The sequence below is a fragment of the Schistocerca nitens genome, chromosome 5, assembly GCF_023898315.1.
Source record: "Schistocerca nitens isolate TAMUIC-IGC-003100 chromosome 5, iqSchNite1.1, whole genome shotgun sequence".
In the NCBI taxonomy this organism is placed as follows: domain Eukaryota; kingdom Metazoa; phylum Arthropoda; class Insecta; order Orthoptera; family Acrididae; genus Schistocerca; species Schistocerca nitens.
Window position 1 is genome coordinate 160,391,737 of NC_064618.1, and position 27,467 is coordinate 160,419,203.

Genomic DNA, 27,467 nt, shown 5'->3' on the forward strand with positions numbered 1-27,467 from the left:
GTGTCCGTATGCCATTAATGTTTATCGTGGCAATGCGGTACGCCTGGCTTGTGTTCATCAGTTGTAGGACGGTGTCATTAAGCGACCATCTGCACCCCCGGCGCTCCTCAACACACTAAGTTGGTCAACATTTCCCGACACCTCCCGGCCTTTGGCCAGGACTATCCTCAATCGTCGCGTTCGTATTTTCATCCTGTTCCTGTTGGTCCATTTCTTGCGCCCAGTCCCCCAGCATATTTCCGGAACAGGTCGAAGGATGGGAGGTAACGTTGTCATCGCTCTGATGTTGGACAGTTGTCATCTCCACTTCCGTCTTCCGGTCACCAGAAGGAGAGTTCAAGTTATCATCGCTGTGTAGTTCCTGCATCGTCATCTCGGTATCTGTTGAATCCACTGGTCTCAGGTCGAGACTGTCGTTGTCGTCCACTATCCCCTCGGGACTATGGCTATCGTCAGCAGAAGTCAGTCGACGCTTCTTTCTTCTCTTCGGCGAACGCTGTTTCCGTTGCCTTGCTTCCGCATCGGCTGTCTGGGTTGCGTATCCTCCGTCTTGGGCCTGGCCTATCACGCTCTCTGTGGAAGCACTGGCAGCCACCACGGATGAGCCTGGAGCGGCCGTCAGCTGCATCTCTTGTGTGGTGTCCTGTGTCTGTTGTGGTGGAACCGATGGTCGGAGTTCCAGTCCGTTGGTGTCCATGTTCTCTATAGGGGGCAGCTGCTGCTGCTCATCGGAAATCTCCCTCACGTCGCCTCTCAGGGCTTCCACAAAGGTCAACGGTAAGACAGTCGTCTGTTGTGGCGCCTGAACGTCATCCCGTGGAGTTTGCACTAAACGTCGCTGGAGGCATTCCGAGCGGACGTGACCTTCTTTCCCGCACCCCGAGCAAGTGCGAGGTTGCCCATCATAGATTATAATCGCTCGACAACCTCCTATGTACAAATAAGAGGGGACGTGCTTTCGCAGTTCTATCCGTATTTGTCTCACCCCATTTAAAACGGGATACGTGGTAAAACTCGTCCATTTTTCGGCCACATGGGATAGAACTGTACCGTACGGTCGAAAGGCGTCGGTAACAAGGTCAGACGGGACCTCAAACGGAAGTTCAAAGACTCGTATAGTGCGGATCCCCATTCCCGCGTGATCGACTGTAACCGCACCAACATTCCCGTCGGCATGACAGAAACGATACCCGGTCGGTGAACGTTGTAGAAGTCTGTCGCAAGCAGCCTCGTCAACAAGCTTGACATAGACGACGCTTGAAACGAGCGATAAATTGATTCCCACGATTTCCTGTGGATCGATTTTTACCTCTTCTCTGAAGAAACGTTCAATCTCGTGAGCCTTTGGTCGTGTATAGTCGTTCGCAAAACTGAACTTCAAAGTCGTTTTTCTGTACGAGTGTGCCATCTCGTTCTAGACTCACAACACCGCACACGCGAAGCTGCTCCGGCGTAAACAAACAGGCGCGCGCACCACAGCGCGGCCGGCTGGCAACACGGTCCGCACTGTGTCACTGCCGAAGGCAGACTGCCCACCTGGATGTTGCCTATCTTACACATGAAATACTCAGTTTGTATATTTTGTTTATTTCTTCATAGTTCCATACAACTTCTTCCTGTTTTCTCGATTGATGTGTGTTCAGTTTTTCAAGGCCTATCCGCTGTGCCAACTTATAACTAATTCTGAGGGGGGTGCGATGGGGAGGTTCCCTTGTGAGTCGTATCTTTTATCTTCTCCGAACGTGGTGGAATATTCCCGAGTCAACCTCTATAGTTTCACGAAGTACCGATGGATGGCGGTACTATACACAGGCTTCAAAATGGCGTCTTTAAAGGAGTTACTTCCCAAGGAGGGAGCCGTCAGTCCTCAACTGCGCGACCGCTACGGTCGCAGGTTCGAATCATGCCTCGGGCACGGATGTGCGTGATGTCCTTCGGTTAGTTAGGTTTAAGCATTTCTAAATTCTAGGGGACTGATGACCTCAACAGTTAAGTCCCAAAGTGCTCAGAGCCATTTGAACCATTTTTAGAGAGCCGTCATTGAGTTTCTTTTGGTGCAAAATCAGAGCATCGCAGATATTCATAGGCTATGCAGAATGTATAAGGAGACCTGGCAGTGAACAAAAGCTCGGCGAATCTTTGGGCGACGCGTATGTCTTAATCGTAGCAAGATAGCGCAAACTTGTCCTTACTCCCGCCTGCCGGCCGCCGCAAACAGATGTGACTCTTACAATTTGTTCGTCGCCAAAATATGGAAACGAACTATCCCTTTGCATGGCAACGCAAGGTCTCACACAAGTCTGCACACCCGAGAGAAGCTCACAAAACGTCATTGGACTGTTGTTCCTTATGTACCCTATAGCCCAGATCTCGCACCTTCCAACATATATCTGCTTGGTCCACTGAAGGATGCACGTCGCGGGAACCACTACGTGGATAATATGAAACTTACTGATGCAACAAAACGTTGGCTCAGACCTTGATCAAGTCGACCATTCGACCATTCAAACCTTCCCAGTTAGGTGGTGTAAGACCGTCGCATTGAACGGGGATTGTGTAAAAACGAAAGGGTTTTGTAGCTAAAAGAGTCGGGAGTAAAATGCGTATTGCAATCGTGTATAAAACCATCCTGCTGTCAGAAAAATGCTTACTGAACGGCCCTCATTATGCTTACTGAACGGCCCTCATATGAAGTTGCAAATTAAAAAAAAAAGTACATTTACGTCACATTCCGTAAGCCACCAAATGGTTTGGGCAAAGTGTACCGCCGGTACCACTAAGTGATACCCCTGCCCTGTTCCACTAGCAAATGGTGCGTGAGAACAATGATTGTCGGTAAGACTGGGTATTACCTCAAATTTCTCGATTTTTCTCGTCGTGATCATTCCATGAGGTGTATATGGGAAGAACTAATATGTTGTCTGACCTTTCCCCGAAAACGCTTATACGAAATTGCAGTGGTAAACATCTCCGTGATGCCTGTCTAGCAATGTCTGCCACTAGGATTTGTTGAGAAACTCTTTATCGCTCTCCTGTCGACTAAACGAACTCGTAACGAAACGCGCCTCACTTCGCTGTATCTTCTCTATCTCTTCTGTCAGTCATATCTGATAAAGAACCCAGATGGAAGAACACTACTCAAGAACTGGTAGCTACTTCCTCCGGATTACTTACACTTCCTTGGGATTCTTCCTATGAACCACAGTCAATATCTGCTTTTCCTACTATTTATTTTATGTGGTCATTCCTCATAAGGACTTCATGGATAGTTACTCATATATATTTTGTGGTAGATACAATTTCCTGCAATTTGTCCTCAACAGTGTAGTTTTGCAGTAGTGGATTTCTTTTCCTATGTTTACGCAGTGTGTTACATTTATTTACGTTCAGGGTCAACTGCCAGTAATCTGCAGATCAATCTACAAAACGATACCGTCTTCTGGTGTTGTTACTTTCCTACAGACAACCGCATCAGCTGCGAACTCTCAAAGAGCTTCTGACGCTCTCTTCTAAATCATTTATATACGCGGTAAGCAGTAACGGCCCTATTACACTTCTTGGGGTACTCCGCAAATTACGTTTGCATCTGTTGATTTTGTTCCGTAAGAACGACATGTTGAGTTCTACCTGCAAGGAAATTTTGAACCCAGTCACCAGTCTGATCCGATACGCGGTAAGTTCATATTTCTTTCACTAAACAGCAGTGCAGGACAGTGTCAAATGCCTTCCTGAAATCAAGGAGCACCGCATCAACCTGAGTACCATTGTCTACAGCACTGCGAATCTCAAAGAGTAACAGAGCGAGCTGAGTTTCATAAGATCTCTTTTTATAGAGGAGTTCTTCCTTCTCCAATAACGTCATAATTATTTGGCATAATACATGTTACATAATTCTGCAGCAAACTGACACTAACGATACAGCCCTGCAATTAACTGCATCTCTCCAACGAAACTTCTTGAAAACTGGAGTGATTTTAGATTTCTCTAATCGCTCGGTACACTTCGTTGTTTCGGCGATCTACGATAAACGACTACTAGAAGGCGAGCAAGATCTTTCGCATAAATTTTGTAGAATCTGAGAGGCTTATCATCTGGTCTTTATGCATTTACACAACTAGAAACAAAAGAAAAATCACGGCTTTTTAACTAAAATCAGAATTTCTAAGGTCTTCGTTAGTCAGTCCACAAGAATCTTGGAACAAGTTCTTCGACACATTATACGGCGTCTCATTGCTGCGTCGTTTTCCAAAGAGGCTCACTCCTATACCTCCAGTAACCATGGATAAGAGACGTTTTGAAGACAGCTTACGCTGTGGATTCAGTCCCCGTAGTTTAGCTTCCGTAGGGATAGCGACGAAATGGCAGGGCGAACAGAGACATGTAAGCAAATACTTTTCATGCGTTCCATTTCCAGTTACAGCGGGAAGAAACCCTAATAGGCGCTACAAAGTGAAGACCCTTTGTTATGTACTTCACAGAGGTTTGAAGAGCACAGATGTAAGTATAGATGTCGCTTAGAATCGACACCTACAAGACAGTAATGTAGAACACGCAAATTGTTGCTCTAGTCTGTTACTGGCTATCTAATGTTGGTTTCAGTTATGAACAAGACACATTATATCCATTCTTGGATTTAATTTGACCTGAGGTTGACTACATTCGAAACAAGTCATTAAGAATAATACACCTATCTTTATTCAGACAACACGTGTGTCGAAAATCTTGTTCAGTTCTTAGTCACGTACGAACGGCCTTCATTAAAATGAATGCTACGACCGCAGAACTTCGCTGGACATATCAAGCGGCGCATTAGAAGCAAATCCATCCTCGAAGAACAATGCAATAACCACATTTCGTGGTCCAGTGACTGGAGGATTAGCCAACCCATTCGAAACATATTTTGGTGAAATTCCACCCTTCCCATTGAGAACACATTTACTCTTTTCTTTCCTGAGATTTAGAATTTAACTAAAGAGAACTACTAAGAACATCTTAAATATACCACATTTTCTTCTCCGGACACACAAAAATTAGGAGGAACATAATTATAATTTATCTTCCCTTTCGCCATTTCACATAGTGGTGTACGTGTCTCATATTGGAACTTTATCCCAGCACCTGTCTCAAATGAAACAAATGAACAAATAAAACACTGATGTCTACAAAGGGCACAAACGAGACAGCCTCCTCTGACTCACTAGACAGCACTCTACGGGTTACGTGTTGGTAGCTGAACGACACATAAAGAAATTATTGTCTTCCCATCATAGACATATGAATTCAAAATTATGGCCGACGATGTGACTCCCAAGAAAAAGTGAAGAAAGTACACGAATCTATAATCTGAGAGTATTTCACGGGAGTTACCTGTAAGACTTGCCATTTTATTCCCGGAGCTCTTATGCGGCTTAAGTATTTATTGCCTACAGAGCAAACAGGACTACAAATTAAATGAATGTATGTGTAAACAGTACCAAGCAAGGTCTTAAGACCTATTTGTCAGATACTTAGGTCTTCCAAACCAGACACTGTAACACTAATACCAGTTCGACATTACATAGTTTCAGTGCAACAAATGAGTAAGTCAAAATTTATGTTTTTAGTAATAATGCAAGAGAAATCACTGAATGTTAAAACTGGTCCTAATGAAAAGGACATGCATATGAATATGACTTTCGTGAACTTGAGTCATCTGTCTTCTGACTGGTTTGATGTGGAGCGCCACAAATTCCTCTCCTGTACCAAGCTCTTCATCTCATTATTCAATATTTATTTTTGAGTGAAGTATTCCCCAAATCTATGTCACCACACTGAATTTCAAAATTATTAAAAACTAAATAATCTGTTGGATTAAGACGATTTATCCTGGAACTTACGTTTAGCCAGGTGCGTATTGTTGCGTTATACGGCAGCTGTAGAGAAGTCCAGCAGTTTTAGAACGTTATGTTCAGTTTCAGTCTGTTCGTATTACCACTCAGAATGTAGGCATTTGGGAAATATACCGAAAAACTTCAAATACAGATAAACGAAAATTTGTCGCAGAATCCAATATGAGGTAGGTAACTGCTTCCGCATCGAAATTATGTCACTAAATGTGACAGAAGATCGAAAGAGATTCTAGTCAAAAGTTCCTGGCACTCACTCACGACTCACGCCCCGTCCTCACAACTTTAATTCCGCCAGTACCTCGTCTCATACCTCCCGAACTTCACAGAATCTCTCCTGCGATACTTGCAAGTTGCTGAGCTTGGGTAGCTCAGTTGGGACAGCACTTGCCCGCGAAAGGCAAAGGTCCCGACTTCGAGTCTCGGTTCGGCACACAGTTTTAATGTGCCAGGAAGTTTCATATCAGCACACACTCCACTGCAGAGTGAAAATCTCATTCTGTAAACATGCCCCACCGCTGTGGCAAAGCCATGTCTCCGCAATATCCTTTCTTCCAGGAGTGCTAGTTCTGCAAGTTCACGACAAAATAATTTAATCAGAAAGGACTGAGTTTGCTCTTAGTTATCTTCAAATATTAAATTCTGAAAGTAAAATTAAATGGAGTTATTGGTTAAATGAATGACTGGCTTAACTTAAACTCTGTTAGATAAGAAAATTGCTTTCAGTAACCTCAGTGTAACGTAATGCAAAATGTAGAAAAAGGCAAGCAATTTACTTTGGATTGCTGAAAGATTGAACTGAATTTCCTTCAAGCAAATGAAAAATTGATTTCACTTTTAAAATAACAACAATAAAATAGATACCAAGCCAGCACAAGTCACTTGCTAAGCTAAATACAGACTAAATGAGATTTCACACTCTTAATTTGTGCTGTATCTTTAGTTGTTACTTTTGCCAGTATAGTTTTACTTTACTTTAAGTAGCCCCTGTCATGTAATACAAGAATAACCAGTTACTGAGGCAGAAAAGCTGGACATCAGCAAACACACAAAACTGGCAGTAAATAGTTAATCAGGTTTCATATTGTAATGAAACTTGGAGATTGCATGGAAAGGAAAGGGACCTTGCTTGGTAATAATGTCTGAGGACAATTACAACATAGGTAACCTACAAGTTTTAACTGTTGCAAGTTATTATTCGAGTTATTCACACTTTGTGAAAGAAATATTGCTGCGCAATTCCAATGTGAGTTTATAATTTTTCACTTGACAGTCTTACGAAGTTGTAGCTGTGCGGACGACGTAGAGTATAGCCGACGACAAATCTGAGCTGCCCTTGTTGCTACTACTGCTGTTCGATGAGAAGAACCCAGAGTCATCTCTAGAGCCAAAGCTAATTATCGGACAGGGAATAGATGGAATTGCAGCTTCCAGCGCCTTTCCACTCCTGCCATGCGTTCCATACTCGCGAGTTAACGAATGAGGCGCGTCTACATTGGCGCGAGCATAGCTACCCACCGTGCCGGCGGGGGCTCCCAACAAACCATTCCGCACCCTTTCGTAACTCAAGCTGCTCTGCTTCGTCCCTGGTAGCAACGCGACAGAGACTCTCCGTACGCAAGGATAAACAACGACACAGCTACGACCATTTCGTCTTTGCAATCGACACATTTCAATAAATTTCCCTTGGTTACTACCCAGCACTTTTACAATATTTTCAGTATAATTACCATCAATTTCATACAGTCAAAAATAAATACACTAGTACATCGATTATGTATTAAATAAAATTTCTGTAATACAGCTTACAAGTTCAAAATCAAAAGTACAGCGAAATTTGTCAACGGATATTGAACGGCGAAAATTTTGGAATGTGCAGAAGGTATTTTTACCCGCATTTTCGGTGTTACACAGTCCGGACTGTATGCTGTTACGTTGATTTCGGGATATGCTGAGGAAATATTTGCATTTTTAGCTGTTATATCCAACCACTGGCTCGACGAAAGTTCCGTAACAGAACACTGGAAAGATGCGCAGGTCACGCCAACACACAAGGAAAAAAAATGAAATAATCTTCTGAATCACAGGCACATATTACTGACGTAGATTTGCAGTAGGATTTTGGGGCGTACACTCTATTTGCACATAACGAAATACCTCAAAGAAGATGATATATTCACACTTACCCAATAAGGACTCAGAAAACATAGTTTTGCGAAACACAAGCCACACGCCGTAATGATCTCTATAGACAGGGGAATACAAATTGATTTCATATTCAAGATTTTCACCGTGTTTTTGACATTCTCCCGGCCCCCGCTTAACACTTAACGTCTAATCAACTTGTGTGCCTACGGAATATCGTCTCAGTTTGCGACTGGATTAGTAATTTCCTGTCATGAACGTAACAGTTCATAGTAACTATCTGGTAGTCATAGAGCGAAACAGCAGTCATATCTGCATTTCTCCAAGGAGGTACTATGGCCCCTCTGCTGTTCTCAATCTACATTAACGATTTAGAACACAATCTGAGACGCCTTTTGTAGACTGTTTGCAGATAAGGCTGACGTTCGCCGTCTAGTACGGTCATCGGAAGAGCAAAACAGTTTAAAACGTCTTAGGCAATATGAAAGCAAAATTCGGAAAACGGCAATGGATTGAAAACAATGAAAACCGTGAAATACATGAATACTGAATAATTTCCGTTAAGTAACGCCTACAATATAAATTATACAGATAGTACATCTCTGTGGATTACACTTATGAACAGTTAAATTGCAACCATCACACTGAAAACGTTGTGTGAAAGGCAGATACTTCCTGCACTGCCCTTGTCCGACCTCTTGGGATCCTCATAATACAGGATTGACGGAGAACATCAGAAAAGTTAAAGAACGACTGCTGGTTTTGCATTATCACGATAGAGGCGAGCGAGTGTCACGGATATGACGAGTGAGATGGGGTGTCAATTACTCAAAGAATTCTTCAATGTACCGAGACCTTTATACTAAATTTTAATCACCAACTTTCTCTTTCGAATTCGAAAATATTTTGTTGGCTCCCACCTGTACCTGTAGAAATGACAATCGTAATTAAACAAGAGAAATGAGAGCTCGCACATAAAAGCTTTAGGTGTACATTCGTCTCACGTGTAACGAATAGGCACAAAAAATCATTTTAGCAACATATTGTTTGCAACACAAACATAAATTTCATAAAAACATTTGGCGTCACGTAACAAATGTGGTAAGCAGTATTTATCTGAGCCCGGTGACGGTGAATGTGAGTTAGCCGGGAGATGCAATCGTACAGCTGTATCATATAAGGAGAGGAGAGCTCCATTCGAGACTTGTTTGTTTATTTTTTATTTATTTATTTATTTTTTTGAGTCATCAGTCTTCTTACTGGTTTGATACGGCCCGCCACGAATTCCTCTCCCACGCCAAACTGTTTATCTCAAAGTAGCACTTGCAACCAACGTCCTCAATTATTCAATAAATGTATTCCAATATCTGTCTTCCTCTGCAGTTTTTGCTCTCTACAACTCCCTCTAGTACCATGGAAGTCATTCCTACACGTCTTAACAGATGTCCTATCATCTTATCCTTTCTCCTTGTCAGTGTTTTCCAGTTATTCCTTTCCTTTACAATGCTGCCAAGAACCTCCTCATCTCTGCCTCATCAGTCCACCTAATTTTCAACATTCGTCCGGAGCACCAGATCTCCAATGCTTCGATTCTCTTCTGTTCCGGTTTTCCCACACTCTTTGTTTCACTACCATACAATGCTGTGCTCCAAACGTACATTTTCAGAAATTTATCCTCAAATTAAGGTCTATGTTTGATACTAGTAGACTTCTCTTAGCCAGGAACCACCTTTTCGCCAGTGCTAGTCTGTTTTTTATAACCTCATTGCTCCGTCCGTCATTGGTTATCTTGCTGCCTCGGTAGCAGAATTCCTTAACTTAATCTACTTCTTGACCGACAATCCTGATGTTAAGTTTCTCACTGTTCTCATTTCTGATACTTCTCATTACTTTTGTCTTTCTTCGATTTACTCTGTCCATAATCTGTACTCATTAGATTGTTCATTCCATTCAATAGATCATGTAATTCTTCTTCAATTCCACTCACGATAGAAATGTCATTCGCAAATCGTATCATTGATATCTTTTCACCTAGAATTTTGATCATACTCCTGAACCTTACTTTTATTTCCATCATTACTTCTTCGATGTACAGACTGAACAGTATGGGCGAACAACTACATCCTTGTCATACACTCTTTTTAATCCGAGCACTTCGTTCTTGGTCGTCATCCCATATTATTCCCTCCTGGCGCTTGCACAGGCTGTATATTACCCGCCTCTTCCTATAGATTACTCCTATTTTTCTTAGAATTTCGAACATTTTGCAGCATTGTCGAAGGCATTTTCCAGGTCGACAAATCCTATGAACATGTTTTGATTTTTCTTCAGTCTTGCCTCCATTATAAACCGCAACAGCAGAATTGCCTCTCTGGTGCCTTTACCTTTCCAAAAGCTCAGATGATCGTCATATAACACATCTTCCGTTTTCTTTTCCGTTCCTCCGTATGTTATTCTTGACAGCTGCTTGGAAGCGTGACCTGTTAAGCTGATTGTTGCAATAATTCTCGCAGTTGTCAGCTCTCGCAGTCTTCCGAATTGTGTGGAAGATATTTTTCTGGAAGTCATATGGTGTGTCACCAGACTTATACATTCTACGCATCAACTTGAATAGTCGTTTTGTTGCCACTTCCTCCAACGATTTCAGAAGTTCTGATGCAATGTTATTATCGCGGCCAAAGGGTATAGCGTATTCCAGTAGTTCGCGGCGTTCTGAAGATCATCGATCACACACGCGTTCACCAATGGTTCGTAGGACGAGATAACAGTGGAGGCGACATTGATTTCTGAAAGACATTTAATTTTTTTTCGAACAAAACATACTGGATACATGGGAAGGACACGGAAAGATTGAAGGTTGCATTTCCTCTGCGTCTCATTCACATTGGTATCCCTGCCGTATACCTGAAGCGGCGTATTTCCTTATTTTGGTATTAAAAGAACGTGTTTCCTTCAATGAAAACAACCAGTTTTACGTTACAAACCAATAAAACGTTATTTCCAGATATTCCGGGTTCCTCGAAACAGCTAATCGGGTTTTCAACAGTGAACCACCGTTCAGTTGCTGTCTTTTCGCACTACGATAGTAGCAGCAGAAGTTAGTATATTTCTATTTCAAAAAGTACACTTCATAGCAGTAGCTCCGCAACTAACATACTTATGACAAGAGACTATAGGTCACTTAGCGAGGACATTTTTAACCATTTGTTTTCTTGAAACAGACTTAACGATGCCTTAAGTGATGCAGCAAATATATGAGGTGAATAGCTTAGCTGAATCACCATAGAGATACTTACCGGATATAAGGTCCGCCTGTTTACAAGACACTACTTTTGTCATGTGGTTCAAATGTCTCTGAGCACTATACGACTTAACTTCTGAGGTCATCAGTCGCCTAGAACTTAGAACTAATTAAACCTAACTAACCTAAGGACATCACACACATCCATGCCCGAGGCAGGATTCCAACCTGCGACCGTAGCGGTCACGCGGTTCCAGACTGAAGCGCCTTTAACCGCACGGCCACACCGGCCGGCTTTGTCATGTGGCCCATAAGTGTTTCAGTACCGCAGCGTCGCTATCAGTGGGTGCTCTTTGTTCAAGATTGTAAAATATGAACACAAGTTTAAGTGATAACATGCACACCTCGTGTCCAGTACGTTTTACTGCAGAATTTGTGGCTTCATTTGGTACGTTTACTTGAACACATTCGTATAAAGTTGCGTACTCTTACGATAGCTGACTAATTATACTGCAACGTATATGTGCACATGAAACTATTTACATGTGGATTAGTTTACATGTAACTTAAATCGTAATGTTTCCTGGCACGGGCACGCCCATCTGGCTGATACAACATGGAAGGTGATTCATCACTCCACATCCATTACAACGAATACGTCTTTAAACGTGTTTCCCAGCAAAGTAGCCAGCAGCAATCGCAGGATTCTGCTGTAAACGAAATTTCTTCGCGACGCCATCTTTGCGTAAAACATTCCCAATAATTTTGACTCGAGAAGCTAGCTACCATAAAAATTCGAGCTTTCAGATATAACTTCTACTGTCTTCAACAGAATTGCAACTATCCTTGGTTAGTAGGCTGTATTTTGCCCAGCCAATGCTAGAGCAAACATCTTTATTGTCATTACTAACTGTCAGGCCAAAGTCCACGGGAGATTTTTCTGACGGAGTTGTCGACTTTATTTCTTCATATTTGAAAGTATTCACGATCCCTATTTACAGATCTATGGCCGGAACAGCTGCAAGTTCAAAAGATGAGTATCACACAGATACATACAATTTATTGGCTGTTTCTATACGAGGGCGTGCTGAAAAGGAATGCCTGCGAATTTACTGTATGACAACTCTTAAGCATCTTAAATAAAACAATCGTTATTGCAGTATACATCTTTTTATTAACATCTACATGTTTGCAGCCCTTACCGCTAGAGGGATCCTAATTGTAGAGAGTAACATGTTGGTGTGTGGCGTAACTACGTCGATGGGTGAAAAAGATCCTCATTTAATCGAATTTCGAATTCGAAGAGTTCGTCCACACCTGGAGCACCCTCTCCTTCATCATGACAAAGCCAGACCACACACTGGAGCTGCGACAACAATGTGACAGCTTGGGTTCACTGGCAGTGATCATCTTCCACGCAGTCCCGACTTCGCCCCAGCCGATTTTCACCACTTTCCAAAACCTGGAGTACTCCTTCGACAGTGATGAAGCGGTGAAAGCAGAGGTGAGGTTGGGGTCTGTCAATAAAGTCCAACAGTCCATAGTAGCGGTATCAACAAACCGGTCTCTGAAACCTCCTGGCAGATGAAAACTGTGTGCCGAACCGAGACTCGAACTCGGGTCTTTGCCTTTCGCGGGCAAGTTCTCTACCAACAGAGCTACCCAAGCACGACTCAGGCCCCGTCCTCACAGCTTTACCTTCCGCCAGTACCTCGTCTCCTACCTTCCAAACTTTACAGAAGCTCTCCTGCTTGGAAGGTAGAAGGCGAGGTACTGGCGGAAGTAAAGCTTTGAGGACTGGGCGTGAGTCGTGCTTGGTATCTCAGTTGGTAGAGCACTTGACCGCGAAAGGCAAAGGCCCCGAGTTCGAGTCCCGATTCGGCACACAGTTCTAATCTGCCAGGAAGTTTCATATCAGCGCACACTCCGCTGCAGAGTGAAATATGATTAAAACTGGAAACATCCCCCAAGCTGTGGCTAAGCCATGTCTCCGCAATATCCTTTCATCCAGGAGTGCTAGTTCTGCAAGGTATGCAGGAGAGCTTCTGTGAAGTTTGTAATGTAAGAGATGAGGTACTGGCGGAATTAAAGCTGTGAGGACGGGTCGTTAGTGCTGCTTGGGTAGCTCAGGTGGTAGAGTACTTGCCAGCGAAAGGCAAAGGTCCCGATTTAGAGTCTCGGTCCGGCACACAGTTTTAATCGGCCAAGAAGTTTCAAAGTTTGTCTTATTCAAAAAGCTTTAAGAGTTTCCGCTTGAAAGAATTCGGAGACATTATTTTTCTGCACGCGCTTATATAAGAATTAACAAGCCAAACGGTTAATAAATTTGCCTGAGACGATTTAGACGTTATTGCTGTACTAGCCCATGTGTCATTCGAAACAATATCGACTGTTACTCAAATTTTTCGCCGTCCACCAAGCACTTGTGTAAATTTAACTAACACCAGGGGCTAGAGAGATATGTCTTGCGCAAACACGCAACTAGAGTGGAGCGCCATCTCCTGGGAGCGACGTGAAACACCGCGTAACGACGCCCCGGTAGAGATGCTGCCAGCCTCTTCTCCTCCCAGACAAGCTGTCGTGTCTAATATTATCTCCCCTACAACACGCCCTCGAAGGGCACACGTTGCCTGCTGGTCTGAAACGGAGTTGTGGCCCTGCGTAACTCTGGGGGAGGCGTCGCTGAGCGTTGCCAAACTGGATAGCACGGTAATACTTGAGCCTACGAGACAGCGCATACCTGTTCACGAGTGCTTGTGTAAGGTGCGTCGGTGTCTGTGAGGTGTTCGCCCCGGTGCGTGTGTGTAGACGAGGTCGAGGAACGGGTGGGCGGCGAGGGAGAAGACGGGGTAGAAGCGGCCCGAATATTCTCCCCGAAATGCCTCCGTGATCAAACACATTCCAGAGAGCTCCAATTAACAGCAGTAAGCAGCGCGGCCGTAAGGCGATCGCGCCAATTACTTGCATTGATCCCCGGGGTCAGGCCGTTCGCGAAGGAATGCCCCCTCCTCTCCTCCTCCCATTTCTCCTCTCCAGGAGTAATTCCAGCCCCACCCGCGTCGGTTCCAGCCTGCCCGAGCGTCCGTTCTAGAATTGCCCACGCCTTGCCGCCATTATGTTCCCTGGCGGCTAGCGTGCTTAGAATAGTCTTATCGTTCAGAGTGCATTCTTCGCTGTGGCTTCTCATTCGCCAGCATCGATCGGGAAGGGCGGAGAGAGAATGACTCTTCAACAGATGCGAGCAGATATTCAATCTACTTTCGTTTCTTACTTTCCTTTCTTATCTCCCTCTGTGCGTTTCCTTTGAAGGCCTACAGCTAATGATGCTTGGAGGTGGCTTATTAACGTATTTTGTCAAGGCTGTGGCCAGTACCTCGTACAAAATTTAAATCAACTAATTTTTAACTAACAGACAGGGATGTTGATAAAACAGGCGTTTATTAGCTACCAGTTTCAATGGAATCGATCATCGCCACACAACATAAAATCGTTCTGCATGTGTTTTAACGCCCATATTTACCGAATACTTTTTTCTTGTTTTAGTTCGTACAATACCATCTCAAAATTTTGAAACCAAAGAGCTTGTACCAGAAGAAATGCGTTTCAAGATAACGAAGGCTAACAAGTGCTCATGATTATTTATTTTAAAGCCCATGTTTATTAGATATTTTTTTCCTTGGTTAGATCCATATTTGCACATCTGAAAGTTGCCTTAGCGATAACAGTAACGATATGTGTATGCCACGGTCAGAAATATCAGAACGATTTTCCATAATAAAGTACGACTTCGTCGTTTTTGGACCAGCGTCGATTACCTCAAACTGATACATACCGGGTGATCAAAAAGCCAGTATAAATTTGAAAACTGAATAAATCACGGGATAATGTAGATAGAGAGGTACAAATTGACACACATGCTTGGAATGACTTGGGGTTTAATTAGAACCAAAAAAATACAAAAGTTCAAAAAATGTCCGACAGATGGAGCTTCATCTGATCACAATAGCAATAATTAGCATAACAAAGTAAGACAAAGCAAATATGATGTTCTTTACAGGAAATGCTCAATATGTCCACCATCATTCCTCAACAATAGCTGTAGTTGGGGAATGATGTTGTGAACAGCACTGTAATGCATGTCCGGAGTTATGGTGAGACATTGGCGTCGGATGTTGTCTTTCAGCATCCCTAGAGATGTCAGTCGATCACGATGCACTTGCGACTTCAGGTAGCCCCAAAGCCAATAATCGCACGGACTGAGGTCTGGGTACCTGGGAGGCCAAGCATGACGAAAGTGGCGGCTGGGCACACGATCATCACCAAACGACGCGCATCTGTCGGGCATTTTGTGAACTTTGTTTTTTTCTAATAAAACCCTATGTCATTCCAAGCAAGTGTGTCAATTTTTACCTCTCTATGTACATTATTCCGTCGTATATTAAGTTTTCAAATGTATACTGACTTTTTGATCACCCGGTATGTGTGTAAATGCCTACGGGATCAAACAGTTTTTGTCGTCGGTCCCTAGACTTACGCACTACTTAAACTAATTTAAATTAACTTATGCTAAGAACAAAACACAGAACCATGCCCGAGGGAGGACTCGAACCTCTAGCGGAAGGGGTCACGCAATCCCTTTCATGCCGCCTCAAACCGCGCGGCCACACCGGGCGGCCGAACTGATACATTAACCCTTCTCCATCACACATGTACATTTGTAATACCATCAATGAATCAATCTGTACAGAAATATTATTATGTTGATACCTAAAATCGACACTCTTAAGGTAACATAATTTTTCTTTCTTTTTCTTTTTACAATTAATAACGAAGAAATATCTCTTCAGGAAATTACCTCAATTGATTAATTATGTCATTTTATGCTCCTAACATGTTTTTACCTCTTAAACTTCTGAATTATTTTATAAAAACAGAAATGCAATTAAAATAATTTGAAAGCCCGCAAAAACGCTCCAATTGAGACATGTGACACGTGTGAAGTCACTGGCTTGCTCGCAGCCCCTTCTGTCGTAAAGCTAAGTCGCAGTGGTGTCTTGTTTTGGAATTCACATTATAAAGAGTGTGTAGCACCATACTGTACAAATACATCTATAAAACCTCCTGAAAAGTATTTTTGACTGTTCGAGAGAGGGAGAAGATACGTAGAACGTGGTTGCACTCTACCAGCAAATTGCCGCCACATCGACGCACAAATTCCATAACTTTAGTAAAATTGTGTTGCACTGTGAAGTTGGCATTAATTTACCTCCGAGATATGCTTTCCCACTGTTAGATGGAAGGATAGCGTCATTTAACTAAATTAAACTCTCGTTTATCGTTTTACCCAACTTTGCACAAATTTTTAGGTAGCTCAGTTGTTAGAGTGGTAGGCTAACGAACCTTACAAGATGATTTCCATAGATCGCCCGAATGAATATTTTAATTATCTGTATATTGATTCGCCAGTCTTCTTATATGAAAACCAAATCACAATAACAAAACGTCGCTACACCGAACAGAAACAGAATATTATTGTATTTTCCTTGCTGTTTACATGCACATACACATGCAATCGCAGTTCATACACGTCACGTTCAAAAAGCCTTTTTGTAGTTAATGTGACCACACACTTTTTACTTTATTAGAAACAATATTTTTCTTTTACCTTCGTACTGTCCAGCCATTGTTCAAACTAAAGTAAGTCTGCTTCGGATACTGGCATAAGTTTACAGTCACAAATATCACAGACCTTATGTTTGTGTGGCCTGCATGTTGTACATGCTTTATGCCTCTCCGTATATAAAACCACATTGTCATACACCTCGTTGTACTGCGGGCGTTTGGTGTGATCTTCACTACTAGTAATTCTTTCCGAAAAAGTGAATCATTTGTTCGAAAAATCAATGCATTTTTCCTCTGTCCATTTCTCAGACTAAGATTAATGTGAGCTATATGTAATACATACTACCATGGAAACAACTACTGCAAGCTGTTTTTGCTAACGCTGTTTTTGTATTTCGTGTACATTTCCAGGATGCGAAGATTTGATCTCATTACCTGTAATCAGATGGGCTATACATTGTGCAACCAACCGCCGCATCAAACCAGCATCTCTGCTGAGTGTCTTCTAGATAGGGAATCTGCTTTGAGTCGTGGCCCACTAATGATAGCCCACAATCTAGATATAATATACACTCCTGGAAATTGAAATAAGAACACCGTGAATTCATTGTCCCAGGAAGGGGAAACTTTATTGACACATTCCTGGGGTCAGATACATCACATGATCACACTGACAGAACCACAGGCACATAGACACAGGCAACAGAGCATGCACAATGTCGGCACTAGTACAGTGTATATCCACCTTTCGCAGCAATGCAGGCTGCTATTCTCCCATGGAGACGATCGTAGAGATGCTGGATGTAGTCCTGTGGAACGGCTTGCCATGCCATTTCCACCTGGCGCCTCAGTTGGACCAGCGTTCGTGCTGGACGTGCAGACCGCGTGAGACGACGCTTCATCCAGTCCCAAACATGCTCAATGGGGGACAGATCCGGAAATCTTGCTGGCCAGGGTAGTTGACTTACACCTTCTAGAGCACGTTGGGTGGCACGGGATACATGCGGACGTGCATTGTCCTGCTGGAACAGCAAGTTCCCTTGCCGGTCTAGGAATGGTAGAACGATGGGTTCGATGACGGTTTGGATGTACCGTGCACTATTCAGTGTCCCCTCGACGATCACCAGTGGTGTACGGCCAGTGTAGGAGATCGCTCCCCACACCATGATGCCGGGTGTTGGCCCTGTGTGCCTCGGTCGTATGCAGTCCTGATTGTGGCGCTCACCTGCACGGCGCCAAACACGCATACGACCATCATTGGCACCAAGGCAGAAGCGACTCTCATCGCTGAAGACGACACGTCTCCATTCGTCCCTCCATTCACGCCTGTCGCGACACCACTGGAGGTGGGCTGCACGAAGTTGGGGCGTGAGCGGAAGACGGCCTAACGGTGTGCGGGACCGTAGCCCAGCTTCATGGAGACGGTTGCGAATGGTCCTCGCCGATACCCCAGGAGCAACAGTGTCCCTAATTTGCTGGGAAGTGGCGGTGCGGTCCCCTACGGCACTGCGTAGGATCCTACGGTCTTGGCGTGCATCCGTGCGTCGCTGCGGTCCGGTCCCAGGTCGACGGGCACGTGCACCTTCCGCCGACCACTGGCGACAACATCGATGTACTGTGGAGACCTCACGCCCCACGTGTTGAGCAATTCGGCGGTACGTCCACCCGGCCTCCCGCATGCCCACTATACGCCCTCGCTCAAAGTCCGTCAACTGTACATACGGTTCACGTCCACGCTGTCGCGGCATGCTACCAGTGTTAAAGACTGCGATGGAGCTCCGTATGCCACGGCAAACTGGCTGACACTGACGGCGGCGGTGCACAAATGCTGCGTAGCTAGCGCCATTCGACGGCCAACACCGCGGTTCCTGGTGTGTCCGCTGTGCCGTGCGTGTGATCATTGCTTGTACAGCCCTCTCGCAGTGTCCGGAGCAAGTATGGTGGGTCTGACACACCGGTGTCAATGTGTTCTTTTTTCCATTTCCAGGAGTGTAGTTACCCATTTGCATAAGTTCTTCAGTTCCTTAGTTTTGAGCGGGTTTAACGATGTTGCAGCGAGCTGGGTAAAGACTGTCGTTGCACATATCGCCGATCTAAATGAGTGGAGCATAAGCACATCAACTTTCGCAAGTCTTCCACTATGACCGTTCACAAAGTTCCTTTCTAATGTTGCTTCAAATTGCGTTTTGGATCACTAAACAGCTAAACTGTTTGGAAAAACTACGTAAAAACTCGTAACCTCTGCTAACACTCCTCTGACACATGTCTCGCTCTTAGTCTGTGACGTCACCAGAACATCAGACAATAACAGAGCGTATTCCATCACGTGACCAAATCTTGTTAATATTGAATGGTTTTTAAGCTTTAATTATATTAAAATAATCAGAATAACGAAAGTGCTAACCATCTTTGTAACAGAGGAAATTATTCTATTTACATGTGACGAATGTTTCGATTGTCGACTGTGACAATTGAAGATTTGCTTGTATACCAAATAGAACGTGTTTTTATTGGGTCAAAATTGTCAGGAAGTGTTAGGCGGTTGTTACTTTAAACGTTATACACTGAAAAGCCAAAATCCTAATATGCAGTAGGGCCCCCGCGAGCACGCAGAAGTGCCGCAACACGACGTGGCATGGACTCGTCTAATGCCTGAAGAGCTGCTGTAGAGAATTGACACCATGAATCCTGCAGGGCTGTCCATAAATCCGTAAGAGCGCAAGGACGCGGAGATCTCTTCTGAACAGCACGTTTCGAGGCATCCCAGATATATTCATAAAGTTCATGTCTGGGGAGTCTGGTGGCCATCGGAAGTGTAAACTCATACCGGTATTCCTGGAGCCACTCTGTAGCAATTCTGGACGTGTGGGCTGTCGCATTGTCCTATTAGAATTGCCAAGTTCGTCAGAATGCACAATTGTCATGAGTGGATGCAGGTGATCAGACAGGATTCTTACACACGTGTCAACTGTAAGACTCGCATTTAGACGTATCAGGGGCCCCATATTACTCCAGCTGCACAGCCACATACCGTTAGAGCCTCCACCAGTTTGAACAGCCCCCTGCCGTCATGCTGGGTCCATGGATTCATGAGCTTGTCTCCGTACCCGTACTTGTAGATTTTCTTGATATAATTTAGAACGAGACTCGTCCCGCCAGGTAACATGTTTCCAGTCATCAAAAGTGCAATGTCGGTGTTGACGGGCCCAGGCGAGGCGTAAAGCTAGGTGTCGTGCAGTCATTGACTGTACACGAGTGGGCCTTCAGCTTAGAAAGCCCATATCGATGATGTTTCGTTGAATGGTTCGCACGATGACACTTCTTGATAGCACAGCATTGAATTCTGCAGTAATTTGCGGTAGGGTTGCACTTCTATCACGTCGAACGATTCTCTTCAGTGGTCGTCGGTCCCATTCATGCAGGATCTTTTTTCCTGGTGCAGCGATGTCGGAGATTTGATGTTTTACCTGATTTCTGATATTCACGGTACACTCCTGAAATCGTCGTACTGGAAAATCCCCACTTCAACGCTATCTCGGAGATGCTGTGTCCCATCGATCATGCACTGACTATAAGACCACGTTCAAACTAACTTGAATCTTGATAACCTGCTATTGTAGCAGCAGTAACCCATCCAAGAAATGCGCCAGACCCTTGTTGGCTTATATAGGAGTTGCCGACCACAGCGCCGTTTTCTCTCTGTTTACATACCTTTGTATTCGAATACGCATGCCTATACCAGTTTCTTTGCCACTTCAGTGTATAATTATACATGTACTAGGTGGTTAACGTAGAAAGCTTCTTGCTGTTGTTTTATACACGTAAGACAGGAAACTATAGCGAAATGAAGCCCAACAGAGGATCAATGTTTTTTGCAAGGGCTAGCAGTTGACGATCAACATAAATAAATTTTAAGTATCTAGAGTTAATATGCGAAAGGACTGTTTTGTTCGGTGACATTATTAGGGATAGCTTACTGGCAATAGTGCCCACTAGAAAAGTTCGATGATGATGCGTCCAGATCGACATGAAATGGAACAGTCGCACTTATGTTTGAGGGAAAGGCAGAAATGTGACAGATTCACTGCAAGGATCCCAAGGGTCTGTACTAGTAATACTGGGCTCCTTCTTATGTAGGGTTACTACTGGAGCAGGAGAGAGAGAGGAGAGAGGGAGACAGGGGGAGGAGGTGGGCAAGAAGGGGGTGGAGGGGATCAGGGGAGGCAGGGGTGTAGGTGGAGGAGGTGGGTCAGAGTGGGCAAGAAGAAAGGGGAAAAGGGGACAGGGGAGATGGGGGAGGGGGAGAGGGCTGAGGTGGAGAGGGGGTAAAGGGTAGCAAGGAGGGGGGATAGATGGGATGAGTAGAGGGATGGGGGAGAGGGAGAAAGAGAAGGAGAGAGAATGTAAGTTGGAGGGGGAGTTGGAGGAGGAGGAGGAGAGGGGGTGTGCAGGAGAGGGAAGATGGAGGGGGAGATGGTAGGTGTGAGGCTAGAGGGGTAGGTGGGAGGGGGGATGGGGTACATGGGAAGGTGTGCGGCAGAAGGCGCAGAGGGTCAGAGGGAGGAGTGGGGGAGAGATAGAGAGGGGAGAGGTGGGAGGGACAGGGAGAGGGAGAGCGAGAGAGAGAGGGAGAGGGATAGGGTGAGGGAGAGGGAGATGGTGAGGGAAGGGGTGGGGGAGAGGGAGTGGGAAAGAACGAGAAGTTCCAGAGATGAGCTGTGTTTCATCACTGTTTTGGTTAATAAAAAATGGGGCATGACACAGTACAAATCAAATACCAGTGTCAGACGCCACAAAATATACACAAAGTAACCCAAATATATCTACTGTTAAAATTACAAGAGCTCTAAGAAATAAATTACTTCCTTCCATATATATGTCTGGTATCGACAATGGCGATATAATTAGAGACATGAGATCTCATATGGTGTGTTCCTGGGAGGTGTTCTACTGTTGTCACTTTTCTACACATCAGGATTTATGTTTACTTCGGTTTTATTTTCATATCATATGTTTCCCAACCTTGATTGTGTCTTAAGTGCAAGAGCCCACCATTTGCATTAAACCTCCTCAAATATCTCAGTTTGGCGAGTGAGCCCGAAGAAGATAGTGTAAGAGACACGCAGTATCCTTGACCCTGTTCTTCTATCCGAGTTTTGCGGAGATACAGACAATCCATCCATGGACTCTCTTAGGGAATTTGGTGTAAGATTCTTTCTATCTGTTTGGCCGACAAGCTCTCGAAGTTTATGTCCCTCGCAGGAGCAGTATCATGTTCTACGTAAACTGCAATGCTCCTTCCTCTGATAGGTGATGTCGCGGGAAAGTATATTATTCGGAATAATCTTCAAAAGGGATATTATTGTATTTATTTACTAAATACCATAAACAGATAGCATCAACACGGATAACAATGCTTAGCTGAGATCTAACAATTTACTTAGAGTATGGACAAAACTAGATGGGAAGGTATCCTGTCGGCGAAAGACGATTAAGGCACACAGGCTGTACCAACCGCTGAAACTCGTGATATTCCGTAGCCGTTCGTACGTGTTCATTGAGTTAAACATTTTTGCTTTATTTATTAAGATATCGATTTCTGGCGTTGTAATATTGTTGTAAGAAAGCGCTTGTGACCTGTACGTTTCTCCTACTGTCTGTATTAGAAAAAGTGACTTTGATTAGCAAATGTTTATCAACAAAGATTACTTGCTTCGCGAAAGAATTACTTTACTTCCCTAAGTACCTCGCCGCTGAAGTATGATTTTTTCACGTCTAGCCACATCGCATCACACCGCCGTTCACTGGCAAAGAAATATGGTCCACCTTCTCCTTCAGCCAGCGTGGATACTAAAATCGTACTCCCGACCTTGTGCGCTCTGCAGTACCGCTTTACTCACTGAATGCTGCATGATAGCTGCAGATGCCATACGCAATTGTGAAACTGGAAAATTAGGAAATAAATTTTAGCTTGAACGCAAGGGGTACCTTTTGAAGACTGTCTTCTCATTCGACGGTCGTATTGCTATATCGTCTTAAAATTTACGTGTTTTCTGCTATCTTTAAAGTGAAAGTCGAACATTAGCGAAAAGAGTGAGATTTTCACTCTGCAGCGGAGTGTGCGCTGATATGCAACTTCCTGGCAGATTAAAACTGTGTGCCCGACCGAGACTCGAACTCGGGACCTTCGTCTTTCGCGGGCAAGTGCTCTACCAACTGAGCCACCGAAGCACGACACACGCCCGGCACTCACAGCTTTACTTCTGCCAGTACCTCGTCTCCTACCTTCCAAACTTTACAGAAGCTCTCCTGCGACCTAGCAGAACTAAGTCGGGCACACAGTTTTAATCTGCCAGGAAGTTTCATTAGCGAAAAGAGCTGTAACCTTACTGAAAACATTTCGAAAGTAAGTAACAACACCAAGGCATAAAAAGGCGTTAAAATAGTGCGAAGCTGGAATCTAACACGGGCCACTGCATTTCTGAAGTATATTCTTCTAGCTGAGTGTTCACCTAATGAAGTTACGAAACTATTGAAGTTTCACATACTATTGTGACCAACCCCGACCAGGGTGACTATTCTCGGTTTGTGATTTCTGCATTACATGTTTTGTTGTCTCTATATCCCAGCAGTTGATAATTTGCTGGCGGCTTGTTATTGTATGTGCTGACTGATTATGGGTCCAAAAGGTAATGTTAATTTTTACTGGTAGCCGTTGAGGAATGGTTCCATATCGTTAATGGTGCAGCATGACACTTTTCGGTGCTACCTGTTCCCCAGTGAAGTGTCTATGGTGAGCAATAAGGGCAGTGCTGCAGCAAGCTGCAGCACACTAACATCCTAGTCATGCAGCTCTACAGCAACACACAGCATGCCAAAAACGGGAAGACAGACAATTTACGGACATGTGGTCAGTCTCACGATCAATAAAATGACGGATAAGGAAATGGATCTCGTGAATAAGGTTTTATATTTTATTATTACTCCGAAACTGAGCCCAGGTATGATCAAAAATATCGTTGCAGAAGTAAAAGTTGCTCGTGACGTGGCTATACTCAAATCTGATCAAATAGGTATTCCGGAAAAACTAAAAAACGTACATCCAAAGCAGGTCGCTATGAACGTAATAATGCAAAAAGCTTAAATTCTGAAATTATAAATGAAAGGGCTTTAGTTATGAGGACTGACAAGGAAAGTTCGGCTCTTGAAATTTACAACTGCGACTACATCCAAAAAACGAAAAAAATTCTAGCAGATAATAACACAGACAAGAGAAATCCTGTGAATTAATTTCATTCACATAAGTAAAACAATTGAGAACAGTATCTTTTTGTTTCGAGATGAGAAGGAGAAACGTAGATAAAAAATGATGACTCCAGCCATTGCTTTGCTTCGTTCGCAAGTTAAATTACATAAGAGGCGCAAACCAATTCAGCCGATTATTAACAATATGTCACGTCCGAAATACAGATTGGACCGGGAATGCAACAAAAAACTGAGAGCAGCTGATACATATAAAAAGTCATTCAATGTCAAGAATAGTTACGAATTTGCGAACGATATTAAGGGTGTACCAATCCCAGCTGGAGCTACATTGACTTCTTTTGGCATTGTTAACTTGTATACCAACGTCCCAGTAAACGATACGTTGGAGATTATAAGGAAGAACTTGATAACGTAGGTGAAGATTAGTCAAGGCGATATAGTAGAACACTTGGAAATGTTAGAACTTAATTACTTTAAGTTTAACGACAAGATTTTTTATCAAAAGGACGGACTCGATATGGGCGACAGTTTGTGTGGTACTTTAGGTGAGATATTTGTAAATGACGTAGAAAACAAATTTTTCAAACTAAATCCTGACGTCTGAGAAAAAAAACTGTCTATTACAGACGTTATGTAGACGATCTCATACCACTGTACAAAGGTGACGAAAGTGAAATACGCAAGGCAGCAGAAAGAATAAGTGGGATGCCAAAACAAAGTTCACAGTGGAATAGGGAGAAGGAAGCATAAGTATTTGGTATCTTAGGGTAACTAAAAGGAATGGAAGGCAAAAGATTAGCATATTTAGGAAGACGTTGGTTACTGACACGATTACAAATCTGAAATCCTCTCACCCTAAGAAGCACAAATGGGCTTCCTTCAGAGTCATGATCAGCAGGATGCTAAAACTACCACTCACCCGTAATGACGAGATTCAAGAACTAAATAAGATTAGACAAGTAGGTGAAGTAATCGGACGTAAGTACCGTGATGTAATGAACCTTTGTAATAAACTAAAGTCAAAAATATGTAACAAGAAGGGGACAATAGAACAAGAGGGCAAGGAGTTGGTTGCTATGTCGTGCAATGGTGCAATTTCCGACAGAATTCCACAACTTTTTAGAAAAACGAATGTAAAATTGGGATTTCAAATGAAAAGTACAATTCCTTGTAGGCTACTCCACAAAGTTGCCAACAACAGTAACAAATATTTAGAATCTGAGGTCTATAAGATCAACTACCAAGACTGTGACAAGTTGTATATCCGTCGAACAGGAAGGTATTTCAAGACTCGTTTTGTAGAACATGCGTGAATAAAAATAAGAGCGCTTTCGGTACACATTTGGACAGGAAACATAGACAATGATACTAAAGTGTTGCTTAGGGCGCGACGAGCAGTTACTGAACGAGTAACTAAATTTCAGGATTACGTTTGTCTAGATAACATACACTACTGGCCATTAAAATTGCTACAAGAAGTGCAGATGATAAACGGGTATTCATTGGACAAATATATTATACTAGAACTGACATGTGATTACATTTTCACGCAATTTGGGTGCATAGATCCTGAGATATCAGTACCCAGAACAACCACCTCTGACCGAAATAACGGCCTTGATACGCCTGGGCATTGAGTCAGACAGAGCTTGGATGGCGTGTACAGGTACAGCTGCCCATGCAGCTTCAACACGATACCACAGTTCATCAAGGGTAGTAACTGGCGTATTGTGACGAGCCAGTTGCTCAGCCACCATTGACCAGACGTCTTCAATTGGTGAGAGATCTGGAGAATGTCCTCGCCAGGGCAGCAGTCGAACATTTTCTGTGTCCAGAAAGGGCTGTATAGGACCTGCAACATGCGGTCGTGCATCACTCTGCTGAAATATAGGGTTTCGCAGGGATCGAATGAAGGGTAGAGCCACGGGTCGTAACACATCTGAAATCAAACGTCCACTGTTCAAAGTGCCGTCAATGCGAACAAGAGGTGACCGAGACGTGTAACCAATGGCACGCCATACCATCACGCCGGGTGATACGCCAGTATGACGATGACGAATACACGCTTCTAATGTGCGTTCACCGTGATGTCGCCAAACACGGATGCGACTATCATGATGCTCTAAACAGAACCTGGATTCATCCGAAAAAATGACGTTTTGCCATTCGTGCACCCAGGTTCGTCGTTGAGTACACCATCGCAGGCGCTCCTGTACGTGATGCAGCGTCAAGGGTAACTGCAGCCATGGTCTCCGGGCTGATTGTCCATGCTGGTGCAAACGTCGTCGAACTGTACGTGCAGATGGTTGTTGTGTTGCAAACGTCCGCATCTGTTGACTCAGAGATCAAGACGTGGCTGCACGCTCCGTTTCAGCCATGCGGATAAGATGCCTGTCATCTCGACTGCTAATGATACGAGGCCGTTGGGATCCAGCACGGTGTTAGGTATTACCCTCCTGAACCCACCGATTCCATATTCTGCTAACAGTCATAGGATCTCGACCAACGCGAGCAGCAATGTCGCGGTACGATCAACCGCAATCGCGATAGGCTACAATCAGACCTTTATCATAGTCGGAAACGTGATGGTACGCATTTCTCCTCCTTACACGAGGCATCACAACTACGTTTCACCAGGCAATGCCGGTCAACTGCTGTTTGTGTATGAGATATCGGTTGGAAACCTTCCTCATGTCAGCACGTTGTAGGTGTCGCCACCGGCGCCAGCCTTGTGTGAATGCTCTGAAAAGCTAATCATTTGCATATCACAGCATCTTCTTCCTGTCGGTTAAATTTCGCGTCTGTAGCACGTCATCCTCGTGGTGTAGCAATTTTAATGACCAGTAGTGTATCTGAGTGATCAGCATTGCAAAATCACTAGTTAATGGATGCGAGTGATACGCTATTGCAAATGTGAAATGCTGGTACTGGTGCAATGTCCATAATGTTGAATGCAGGCATGCAAACGTGCATGCATTGTCTTATTCAGGTGGCAGATGTTAGTTTGTGGGATGGATTTCCGAGCCTGTTGCAATTGGCCGTCAATACAGGAACGGTTGATGCTGGTTGTGGATGGCGCTGGAATTGACGTCCGACGGTGCCTCATACGTGCTCAGTTGGGGGCAGATCTGTTGATCGAGCAGGCCAAGCCAACATTTAGACACTCTACAGTGTTGAGTTCAACAGCTGTATAAGGGAGAGCGTCATCCAGCTGGAAAAACCTCCTGGAATGTTAGTTATGAATGACAGCGCCGGTCCTAGTGGCCGAGCGGTTCTAGCCGCTACAGTCTGGAACCGCGCGATCGCTA